Raw genomic sequence first — 10477 nt, forward strand, 5'->3', positions numbered from 1 at the left:
AGGCCTGCAGCAGCGCAGGACAACTCGTAAGTACTTTCAATCTTGCCAAAACGTTGCAAAAACTTGCACCTAGTCACATAGGTGAATCCCTGCCAGGTGTGCTCGCAGGTGGTCTGCATTCCAGGTCCCATGCTCACTCCTGCTGGTCTTCAGTTTTGGCAGAGTTGATGCCAGGAACTGATCTGTGCATTCCACAGCTCCACTGTGGAGGTATCAGGAAGGAGTAAAGTTCAGTGAAGAGCACAGGAGCGAGACTGGTGATAGCACTGATGGCGGACAGACTTGCTAACAAGGCAGAGAAAGTGAGGGTCTAAGAAAGCCGACCTGACAGCAGATGAAATCGAGCAGGCACCTCAGTGAGGTTTCTTGGCAGCGTCCCTAATGTTTCCTTGCTTTGAGCTCTTGAAACTTTAGAATATATCGATACTTTTTTTTTATTAAACTCTGCTTCAAGACATAGAAAATATAAACAACAGTTTCTTTCTGAGGTGAGAGGTTGAGTTTCAGGTAAGGAGAGAAAGATCTTCCTTTTTCATGCTGTTCTCTCATTTTCCTTTACTATGTATATTATTTATTTGTACTTTAAAGTCAGCAGCCAGTTATCAAAGTCACGGGGTGATTCAGTTTTTCCCCTCACAGTCACAGTAAAACCTACTAAAAGTGGATTATTCTTTTTGTATAATATTCCAATAGATTCCAAAATATTATTTCAAAAGCACTTTTATGTCTATGTTCTCAAATTAGATATTTACTTCTAGGTCTCCATTTTTATGTTCTCTGTTGCATGCTAATTCAGAGTTGCATCTAAGGAAATACCAGATTTCCCTCAGTATTTTAGATCCATATGTGTTGGAAATTTGATTCATGGAGATGGACATGGCAGTTGGGGGATCGTGCTATTATCAAAAGAGATCTTTTCAGCATCAGTAATGTTGAAAGAACCCACTGCATGTTGGGATTTAATTGTCTATTTGAGGGATCAAGCTTTCACTGTTGGCACTTCTCTTTCTTTTTGGAGGGAATGTACAGCCTTCCCAGTCTTTCCATTACCAAATCACATTCCTGGGTGGCTGTGACGTGTCAGGAAGGGCTTGAGATGCCGGGAACCAGGATTCATCTTCAGCTTCTGGTTGTCCTGAGAAGGCTTCCCTGGCAGAGTGCAGCCTGTATGTCTGGGTGAAACTTGCAGCCATCAGAAAGGAGGGGACAATTCACAAGTGCGAAGCGATTCATCTGGTCCTTGTCTTACAGTGTGTTCCCAAGTGATGAAGTTCAAAATGACACTTGGTATCCCTTTGAAAGCTCCTAGTCATGGGGTGGATTCTCGGTGCGAGCTCAGAGCAGTGTCTGTTCACCACCAGGTAGGAAGCATTTCAGTATTTTAATTGGTAAGGCTGTGTTAATGTACATCCATGGACCATCAGTTCCGTGGCACTCCCTGCTGTAGCCCTCCACACCCCTGTCATGCTTCATCTTTCAAAGCTTCAAACCGTGTTCACACCCCAGCAGGTGGTGGTAATGTAACCACAGCACAGGACTGGGGACCAAAACACAACAACCCAGGGGCAACAGAGTTTAAGGGCTAGGGCCCAATTGCCCCATTTGGACGAGTTGGTAACACCAACACTTAGTGTGTAAACTGGAGGATTGTCCAAGACCATGGACCTCAGAATGACACGGGCTCCGAAGTCACCTTGGACAGCAAGGAACAGTGTGAGGTCACTCACTGGCCAGGATTATGGTCGCTTATACTGGCAAAGTAGAGGTAACCGGGGGTCCATCAAGACAAGCGAGAGAGGAGGCTTGGGGCCTTCTGGGGAATTTCTGCCCTAAAGGGAATTGCATAAAGAAGGCAAGGGTGCTGAAAATCCTAGGTCACAGGGAGCAGTCATATTTATGGAACGAGGCCCAGCAATAGCCTTAAAAGCTGCATAACAAATCTTTCCGCCTGGATACAAAACAAGCAGGAAAAGGAATTCAGAGTCCTAGACAAAGATCCCAGCAGGATTCAAATCCAGGTCAGGGGTGAACAGGGAGCCCCTAGAGAGGCCTCAGGAGCTAGGTCCTGCCTGCCTTTAGTCCATTTGCAAATGAGCTTCCTTGGGCCTTGTTCTCTCCACGTGCACATTTTGATCTTTTTACATTATTTTCCCCACTTAGAGCTGATGCAATTCCAGAGATTGAACTAGAAAACTACAAGATCCTAAAATTTAGTCAAAAGAAATCTCAACAAGAGAAGCAGAAAACGTTCCCTGTTCCTCAAGAATGTAGAAAGGCAGCCCCTGCCTGTGACACGACATGGTCCTGGATAGTGCTGTTTTAAAGACACCCACATTTCAGTGGTTGTTGCTCTGCTTGTGAAAGTACCTTCAACCTTAAAATCCCAAGAGAACAGGCGGAGGGCCATGTCTGCTCCTGGAGGAGCAGAATGATACTGAAATGAACTGGTCTTCGGAATTAAGGGGACTTGGGAGTGTTCCCACTAGCCAGGGAAGGGCTGGCCCTTCTCCCTTCTCCCACATAAAATAAGCTGTTGACCCAGAAGAGTTCATGATTCAAGGAGAAATGTGAGATTCAGTGTCTCACTTACATGCCTACGGAAAGCCACAGAACCACACCACAACTCCCAGGCTCTAAAGGGAACAGGACTTTAATATAATATTCAAATATGGTATTTATAATTTACAACAAATAACTACTGTCCCTCCACAATGTGTGAATAGGTGCTGGGGTAGAGACATCAGGGATCTGGGGTGGGGTGGTCCCCTCTTTCTTGGGTTTAAGGGGACCTCAGAGATCAGCTTACAATGCTCCCCTACCCGTCAGTTGGGAGGAGCTGGCCCAGTGCATCCCAAGCATCCCAGCTGTGTCCCCGCTGCTGAGGATGGGGCTGTGATCGCCCACTGGTACGGGGGTTGGTGTTGGGGCCTGGGGACTGAGTAGAAGAGTCGGGTTATCCTGGGGGGCCTCCCTCAGAATCATGGCCCCCACCCTGTCCCCACTGCACTGAGTGCTCCAGACTCTGTGCTCAGTGCTGTCAGCCACCAGTACCCCATTTGTCCCTGCCATGCAAGAGATCATTTAGTATCACCTATTTCACAGAGGAGGAAACGGAGTCTCAGGATGCTGAAGAGAGTCACCCCAGTCACAGGACTGCTCAGTAGTGGAGCTGGGATCCCAGTGCCAGTTGTCCGACTCCCCAAGGGCACGTTTAGCTCAAAGTTTTACTGAACCGCTAGGAGTCAGTCACCACAGCCCAGACACTCACTCACCCCTGACCTTGATGATGGCGGGTTCTTCTTATCCTTAAGTATTCTGCTGGCCAACTAGGTCTGGGGGTCCAGCTGGCACGACAGGCTGTAGCTCCAGGACAGAGAGGCTTCTGTGAACCTACCAGAAACCACACCTCAGGTGTCCCCTCACTGCCTGCCCAGCAGCTGGAGTCTGGGTGTCCCAGAGGTCGCCATGCAATAAGGCTTTTGGCTGAGTGGGGGGCCACGGAGACAGGCTCTCTGGACTGGCCAACAGGGAGAGGTAACCCCTGCACTCACCCAACTCCTGCCCGGCCTCACCTATCATTCTCGTTGAGCAGCTCCATGTCCTGGAACCAGGCCCCAAATAGCTCCTTGGGCTCTAGGTTGTAATTCTTTATGGCCACCTGGAGCAGCAGGATCTCCCTCATGACTGGGTATTCCTGGGACCAGGGGGAAAGAGAGACTGCAGATAGGGCCTGAGTGGGGGATGCTGCATGGACATTGTGGGTGGTGAGGAGTTGGGCAGGGGAACAGTCCTGGGAACTGTCCTTCCCTCCAGTTTCATCCAGGCTCTACCTGTTTGTAGAATGGGAATAATCAGCTCCTACTCCAGGAAATTTTCCTTGATGCCATCCTCCCTTCAACCCACCCGCCAATTGGATGGGTCTCCCACTTCTCTCTCATCAAACTCTTCCACTCAATGTAAGATACAGGGGGTGGAGTCAGGGACTGTTCTGCCCAGAGGGTCTCTGAATTACTCCTCCTTCCCCTCCCCTGCAGGGGGTGCTGCAGCTGTTCACTTCAGTCCTCTTCTCAGGTTGATCTCCTTCCCCTGGAAGGCAGACAGCAAGAGTCCATCAGACAGAGCCCCCTAGCCTGACTAGCCCCCTAGGCCCACTCCTTCTCAAGTTGCACTACTGCCAGGTCCCCAGAGGGAGCCGGGCATGCAGAGAAAACAGGACTTGGACCTAGGCCGGGCTCTGGGCTCCAGAGAAGGAGCACATGGGGGAGAGGCTGAGGGACCTGGCAGCACAACCCTCTCTGATGACAGACTTGGAGGCTAAGGACTCAGGCAGAGGGGACTGCTCAGCCACTTATGTGCTGCCTGACTTGGAGGAGCCCGAAGCCTCTCTCCCTCCACGGGCAGCATGGGAGGGAGAGGCTGAGTCCAGCTCAGATAAAACCTCACGCAGCTGTGCCGTCTGACAGCTCTGAGCTTCCCCATCCTGGGGAACCGGAATGGGTGTCTCAGGTGGAGCCTCTGTTCACTCATCCATAAGATGGGCCTGATGACCCAGCTACGAGGGGCCGTTGTGAGGCTCTCATGAGAGATGTGCCAAGTGCTGAGAGTCAGAGCTCAGTTCGGGGGCTCCCGCAGCCCATGCCTCAGGATCCTGGCTCTCCCTGCCTGGTCCTCAGGTGCACCTACCTCGAGATTATCACCTATCAGCAGGTGCAGCATAAGCAGGTGACCAAGGAAAGTGCCAAGATAGGGGATGACACTCTGTGACATCAGAGTGTGGGTGGGATGAGCCCATGCTCTCAAGTCGGCCCCCTGAAGACCCTCCCCTGGAAAGTCCTTACCCTCAGCCTCCTGGCCCACCCCAGGGTTCCCACGGGGAGCAGCCTAGGACCCTTAGCAGCCTCCCCTCAATTCCTCCTCCCTTCACACACCAAGAACACCACACTCCTGCTCCTCACCTCCCAGGGCCGGCTTCTGGCTAATCACAGGGTATGCGGTCCCTGGCCCTCCACACAACAACCCATCCTGCACCAGCTCTTCCAGGCCCTCCTCCCGGTCACTTCTACTGGGGGATTCAGGCACTGTGGCAGCAAGAGGAAGGGCCGTCCTCTCTTGATTTGAGGCCTCCAGCAGGGAAAGCAGAGCCCCTCCCCCACAGGCACACACACCTTCTGCTGCTGCTGCTTCTCCTGCACTCTCTGGGGGCTGATCTGCTGGGGGGCAAACGTGGAAGGCCCCTCGTGTCAGGGTCGAGGAGAGTGTAAGTAAGGCCATAGTCCTCTCACCACACATCTCTCCAGCACCACTGGCCTCTGACCCTGGACATCTGACTCCAGGCAACTGGTACAAATAGCACTCCATCCTCCAAGATATTGTGAGTCTAGAACAAGGCCAACTCTAACTTTCACTCTGGGTGTGAGCTTGGGCTTTGGGCCAGGCCTCCCCGAGCCTGTTTCCTCATCTGGAAGGTATGAGAACTCCAGCTACCTCACAGGTTCTCCTGAGGACTCAGTGTCACATGACACTGTTCTCGTCCTCATCCTTCCAGGTGGAGCAGGCAGAAAGCTCCCACATTCCTTTCCTCCCTCTTACCTCATCACCACCCTGTGTGGCCTGCAACTGAGGCTCAACTTGGGGGGGGGCTGGCCCCCAAGTTCACTCTCAGCTTTCAGGGTTCAGTTCGGACTGAGAGCCTGAGTTTCTTTCTGTCGGCCTGGGCAATCTCGTGCTTCTCTCCTCTATAGGCGTCCACATTGGGCAGCCCCAAAACACTGGTATTTGATTCCTCAGTTACAGGGATTAGACAGAGTGAGAGAGAGAGAGAGAGAGATGGAACATGAAAGAGGGAGTAAGAGGAAGTGAGAGACATTTTTAGTTAAAATTTAGACAAGACATCCCATCACTTTGGCTGTTATTATGTTAAGAAGCCAGTTACTAACTACTTAGTGGTTCTACTGGGATGGGTATACCATGGGTGGGGCTTACTGGGTACCACTGTGGAGATCGCCCACCTCATAGGCCAAGACGAGGCACTTGGGTCGCATTCTCCAGTAAACAGGAAACAATTGAATGGTTTTATGCCACAGGATGGCAGTATCTAAATTTCCATTAGTTTCAACCCCCTCATGATGCTGACCTGAAAATGAGGCCAAGTTGGAAGCGACTGTTCCATAGCACATTGCTAGAACCCAGGCCTGTTTTGAGGGGTATTCTGTGCTGCCTGTCACTCCTTCTTGTTATTCTTCCATCTCTAAGTTTGTGTCTTAGGTACATGTGACACCAGCCCACAGGGGTAATAGATATTATGTCATATACACCGGGTGACATCCCTAGGAAGTAGATTCTAACCTGATCCCCATGGTGCAGTTTTAGAGACTGGGGAGGACCTGAGAGGTACAGGGACTTTCTCAGGATGAAGAACTGGTAAGAAAAAGGAGGTCTGCATTCATCTCTGTCTCCTCAAAGCTAGGACCCGACTTAGGTTTCCAGGGAGCTGTGGCTAGGGCTGTGTAGGCTCCTTGTGTACAGTTCAGGAGATGACATGGGGGAGGAGGGTTAGCAGCCAGGGCACAGGGGGCAGCTCTGGACATGTCTGATTGAGGGAAGGGGCCCAGGTAAAAGAATCTTGAAAAATGACGTCACTTCCTTGGTCATAGACCTCAACAGATCTTAGAACTCTGGTAACCAGGCACCCACAGCCCCCCATCCAGCTCACTTGACTGGAGACAGTCAACAGGAAAAAATATTTTGTTGTTGTATCCCAACTTTTGGAGGATCTAGGCTCAAAAATACCCAGAAAGAGAAAATTTGGTCGTTGCTGACGTTGGCTCAGCCCTCATCCCCGACGCCTCTGGGCGTCTGGCAGGAGGCAGTGAAGGGTAACACGGGGCAGCCCAGGAAAGGCTAGTGCAGGCCGGGACACAACTGTGATCCCACCTGATCAGCCCCACACCCCTTGTCCCTCATCTTGTGTGTGCGTGTGTCTGTGTGTGTTTGTGTGGAGGGGAGAAGGCAGGGTATGAGGGGCAGGCCATTCCTGGGCAGGAGCTGGTTGTTAGTTGTCGGAAGCATGGTGGGCCTGTCATGTTCATAGCCCAGGTCATGGCTGGCAGCATGAGAAGGTGAGCTCCTCTACTCTTACGTTACTGAGCCATAGAGGTTTCATCTCTTTTCCTGCCTGACCACAGTTCTTTGCAGGGATGTCCCTCTGTGCCTGAACTGAGGAGCAGACTTTCTCTTGGGGGATGACCCCAGTGGCAGTCTGCAGGCAGCCCCTGATTCCTTCTGGCCTAGCTCCAGAGCAGTCTTTGCAGAACTCTAGTCAGAAGGTCATCGAGGAGCTGCCCACTTGTTTCAATTTCACCAACTCACTAGGCAAGGGGAAGGTGCATGAGGTCACAAACACCATCCAGTGCTGTTCTGAGATGAGAGGAGGAGCAGAGGGTCTCCACACTCAGGACCTTGAGATGACCAGGTTGGACCAGAACTAGGGCGTGACCAGACTGGGGCTGTCTCTTTTTCAAACTAAAGAGGATGTACACGCAGGTAACCTTGCCTGGTTCGGAGCTGAGCTGCCATGACCCTCTTACCCTTGCCCGGTGTGAGCTTCTGGAGGCCACTGAGGCAGAGGCAGAGGGTAAGGGGGACTGCAGGCTGGATATTCCTGGAAGGGAAGTGGGATCTTTCCTGTGTTTAGAAGGACACATGGAAAGTCAGCTATGTGGGTGAATCTTTCTCTTTATCCCACTGTAGCGCCAGCTGCAGAGCTCCAGCCAGTGGCAGAAGCAGAGCAGTGGGCAGTGGTGGAGGTAGAGCTGGCTACAGCTCCGTTCACATCACTACTACTAGCTCTGAGCCCAGCGTCCCCTCCATCAGCAGTGTTGGAGCTGGAGCAAGGGCCGACATCAGCTTCAGCAGGAGTGAGAGCTGCTGAGCTGGAGTCACCTGGATCATCATTTCTAGTGGGAAGTCCATCTCCACCTGTGGCTGTTAAGGAGCGTGAGAAGAAGCCCAACCTCACGGCCTTCTCTCCTAAGCTGGTGGTGGAGCAGTTGACCGTGATGGATGTGGTGAACAGCTGGGCCCTCAGGGCGGGGTGGAGCAGGTCTTCCCTCTCCCATCGTTGCCACAGACCTGATCCAGACTCCCATGATCTGGGCCCAAATCCCAGCTCCACCCTTTACCAACCATATGACCTGGGCAACTTCTGGAACCCCTAAGCCTTTGCTGTCCACCTGCAGACCGTAGAGGTGGACACTAACAGGACCTGCTCCACAGAGTGGCTGTGCCGGCTCGATGAGGTAGAAGAGATGGAAAGCTGGGCAGGGGCTGGCCCATCAGTGGTGGAGGGGAACTCACTGTGTGCAGCCAGGTCTACAGTGGCCCAGCCGGCTCCTCAGGAGGCTCAACAGCCTCAGGACTTCACACCTGATGTGTGCTTCACTACAAGGGAGACAGACAAGGCAAGTGGTTGTAGCTGCCACGGGGGAATGTGCATCAGAATGGGGAGTGGGACCAGAGGGCAGATCATGGTGGTGGAAGATGCTCCCTCGGCATGAGCTGAGTTGAGCCACCGTCTGGAGCTTGGGGTTAGCCAGGACGGGCTGGGTGCAAATGCCCCTCTTCCTTCCCTGCCGGGATTGGGTCCTGGGTCATCCTGTGCTGGGTACTCTCGGTGGACAGAGAAGAAAACCCAGGGACTCTCACAAGGCTGAGGCCACATCCTGAGCTTCCTGAGCTCCCTGAGCTCCAGCTCTAAACTGTGACAACTGTGTGGGTCTTTAGTGGCTGTGGACACAGAGGTGGCCTGTGGCAGGGCTGGATGACACTCCCCCTGTTCCCCAGGAGCTCTGCTGGAAGGTGGTGCCCTCTCAGTGCCTGGGATCCACCTGGGGCAAGACGAACAAACCTGGCAATGAGCACTAGACACCCACCATCCAGGCCACCATCGACCAGTTCTGAAGGGTGGCCAGCCTCGTCATCACCACCTGCCTCGGGGACCCGAGCATGACAGCCCAGGACAGGGCGAGGATGGTAGAGCACTGAGTCCAGGTGGCCCAGGTGTGCCATGGGAGGCCCAGTAGAGCCCCTCTCTGGAGACTTGGGAACCGCCTCTCCACCTTTATCAGCTCCCAGGATTGCAGTGTGTGGTCTAATCTCCTGCAAGTCCCTAGGCCCTTCCTGCCAGGGGCCCGCTGACCTTGACTCCAGGTCCCAGTGGGAGGATGCTCACTTCCTACCTGGCTCCTTCCCTTGGTTGAGCTAAACTCTTCCTCCTTGTGATTGTTACTTTCTGGGTCCTAAATGTCCTTCTGGGGCTCCCTGAGCATCTGTCTCATCCAGGAGTGGAGATTTAAATAGAAGGGGACTGAAGCTAGAGCAAGCGGGGCTCCAGTGCCCAACCTCACACCTCATTCTCTTCCCTTCCCCAGGAGTGCGAGATCTGGAAGAACTTCTCCTCGCCCCGCACTCTCATCTCTGCTCTGCAGAAAACCTCCACAAGCCACCTGAAAAACACACGGGGGGAAGTTTCCCTGTGGGTAGACCTCTAGCCATAGGAGGACCAGGATGGATGGAGGATCTCCTGTATGTCTGCCATTGCCGTCTCAGTCAACCAGGATCTCCTGGGAGGCAGCAAATGCTGGGGACAGGACCTGGGAGTGGGCAGTTGGTCTCTAAGTCTCCTGGTGTCCTTAGTGCACCAGTTCTGCTTCAGGACTCGGTTTCCCTAAATGTCAGCTATTGAGTTGAGCCACATTGGAGATTTTCAAGTGTTTATAGCAACAGAACTCTATGGCCAGTTGAAACTCATAGTGGCCAAAACAGAGCTGCTCTGTAGAGCTGGGGAGTGGAGACCCCAGTGACCAACAGGAGAGTCCCCTCCCAGTCCCATGAGACCTTAGCGCTCAGAGGAGCCCAGTGAGAACGCTCCTCCAGGCAAGTTGAATCTCTGGGGTTGTCAAAGAAAAGGGATTTGAACTCAGATTCCTCACATTATCCCTAAATTTATCCTTCCCTCTTTCCCCTCCCCTCGGGTAAAGCTCTGAAAACCTTAAGGAGCTCTATAGCCAAGACGAGTCCTTGAGCAGAAAACTGATGACCAAGATAGAATGGAGGCTGTGGGTCTGGAAAGAGAGGAGGGGAGAGAGGGGCAGAGGTACTGGGCAGGCTGTGTTTTTGATAGTTTCTCACTTGAACTTTCTCTGAAACATTCCCATCTATCTTGTCCAGGTTAACAAGCAGAGGGATCTGTTCAGCTCATGGGCAGCAGCGTGCCATTTTTGGGCAGGAGGCCCTGGTCATGGGACACAGTGGTGTTGGCTGGGCTGTTCCAGGAGGAGTTGCCGAGCTGGTGCCATCAGCAGGTCTCTGGCTTCCGTGCACGTCCATCCTGCTGGATGTAGCTTCTTCCAGGCTGTTGCAGTGGGTTTAGCCCTCAGCCTAAACCTGTCCTCAGCAAGCCAGGCCCCTGTTGCTCCTT

This window comes from Diceros bicornis, unplaced genomic scaffold (genome assembly GCF_020826845.1).
Source record: "Diceros bicornis minor isolate mBicDic1 unplaced genomic scaffold, mDicBic1.mat.cur scaffold_194_ctg1, whole genome shotgun sequence".
Lineage (NCBI taxonomy): Eukaryota > Metazoa > Chordata > Mammalia > Perissodactyla > Rhinocerotidae > Diceros > Diceros bicornis.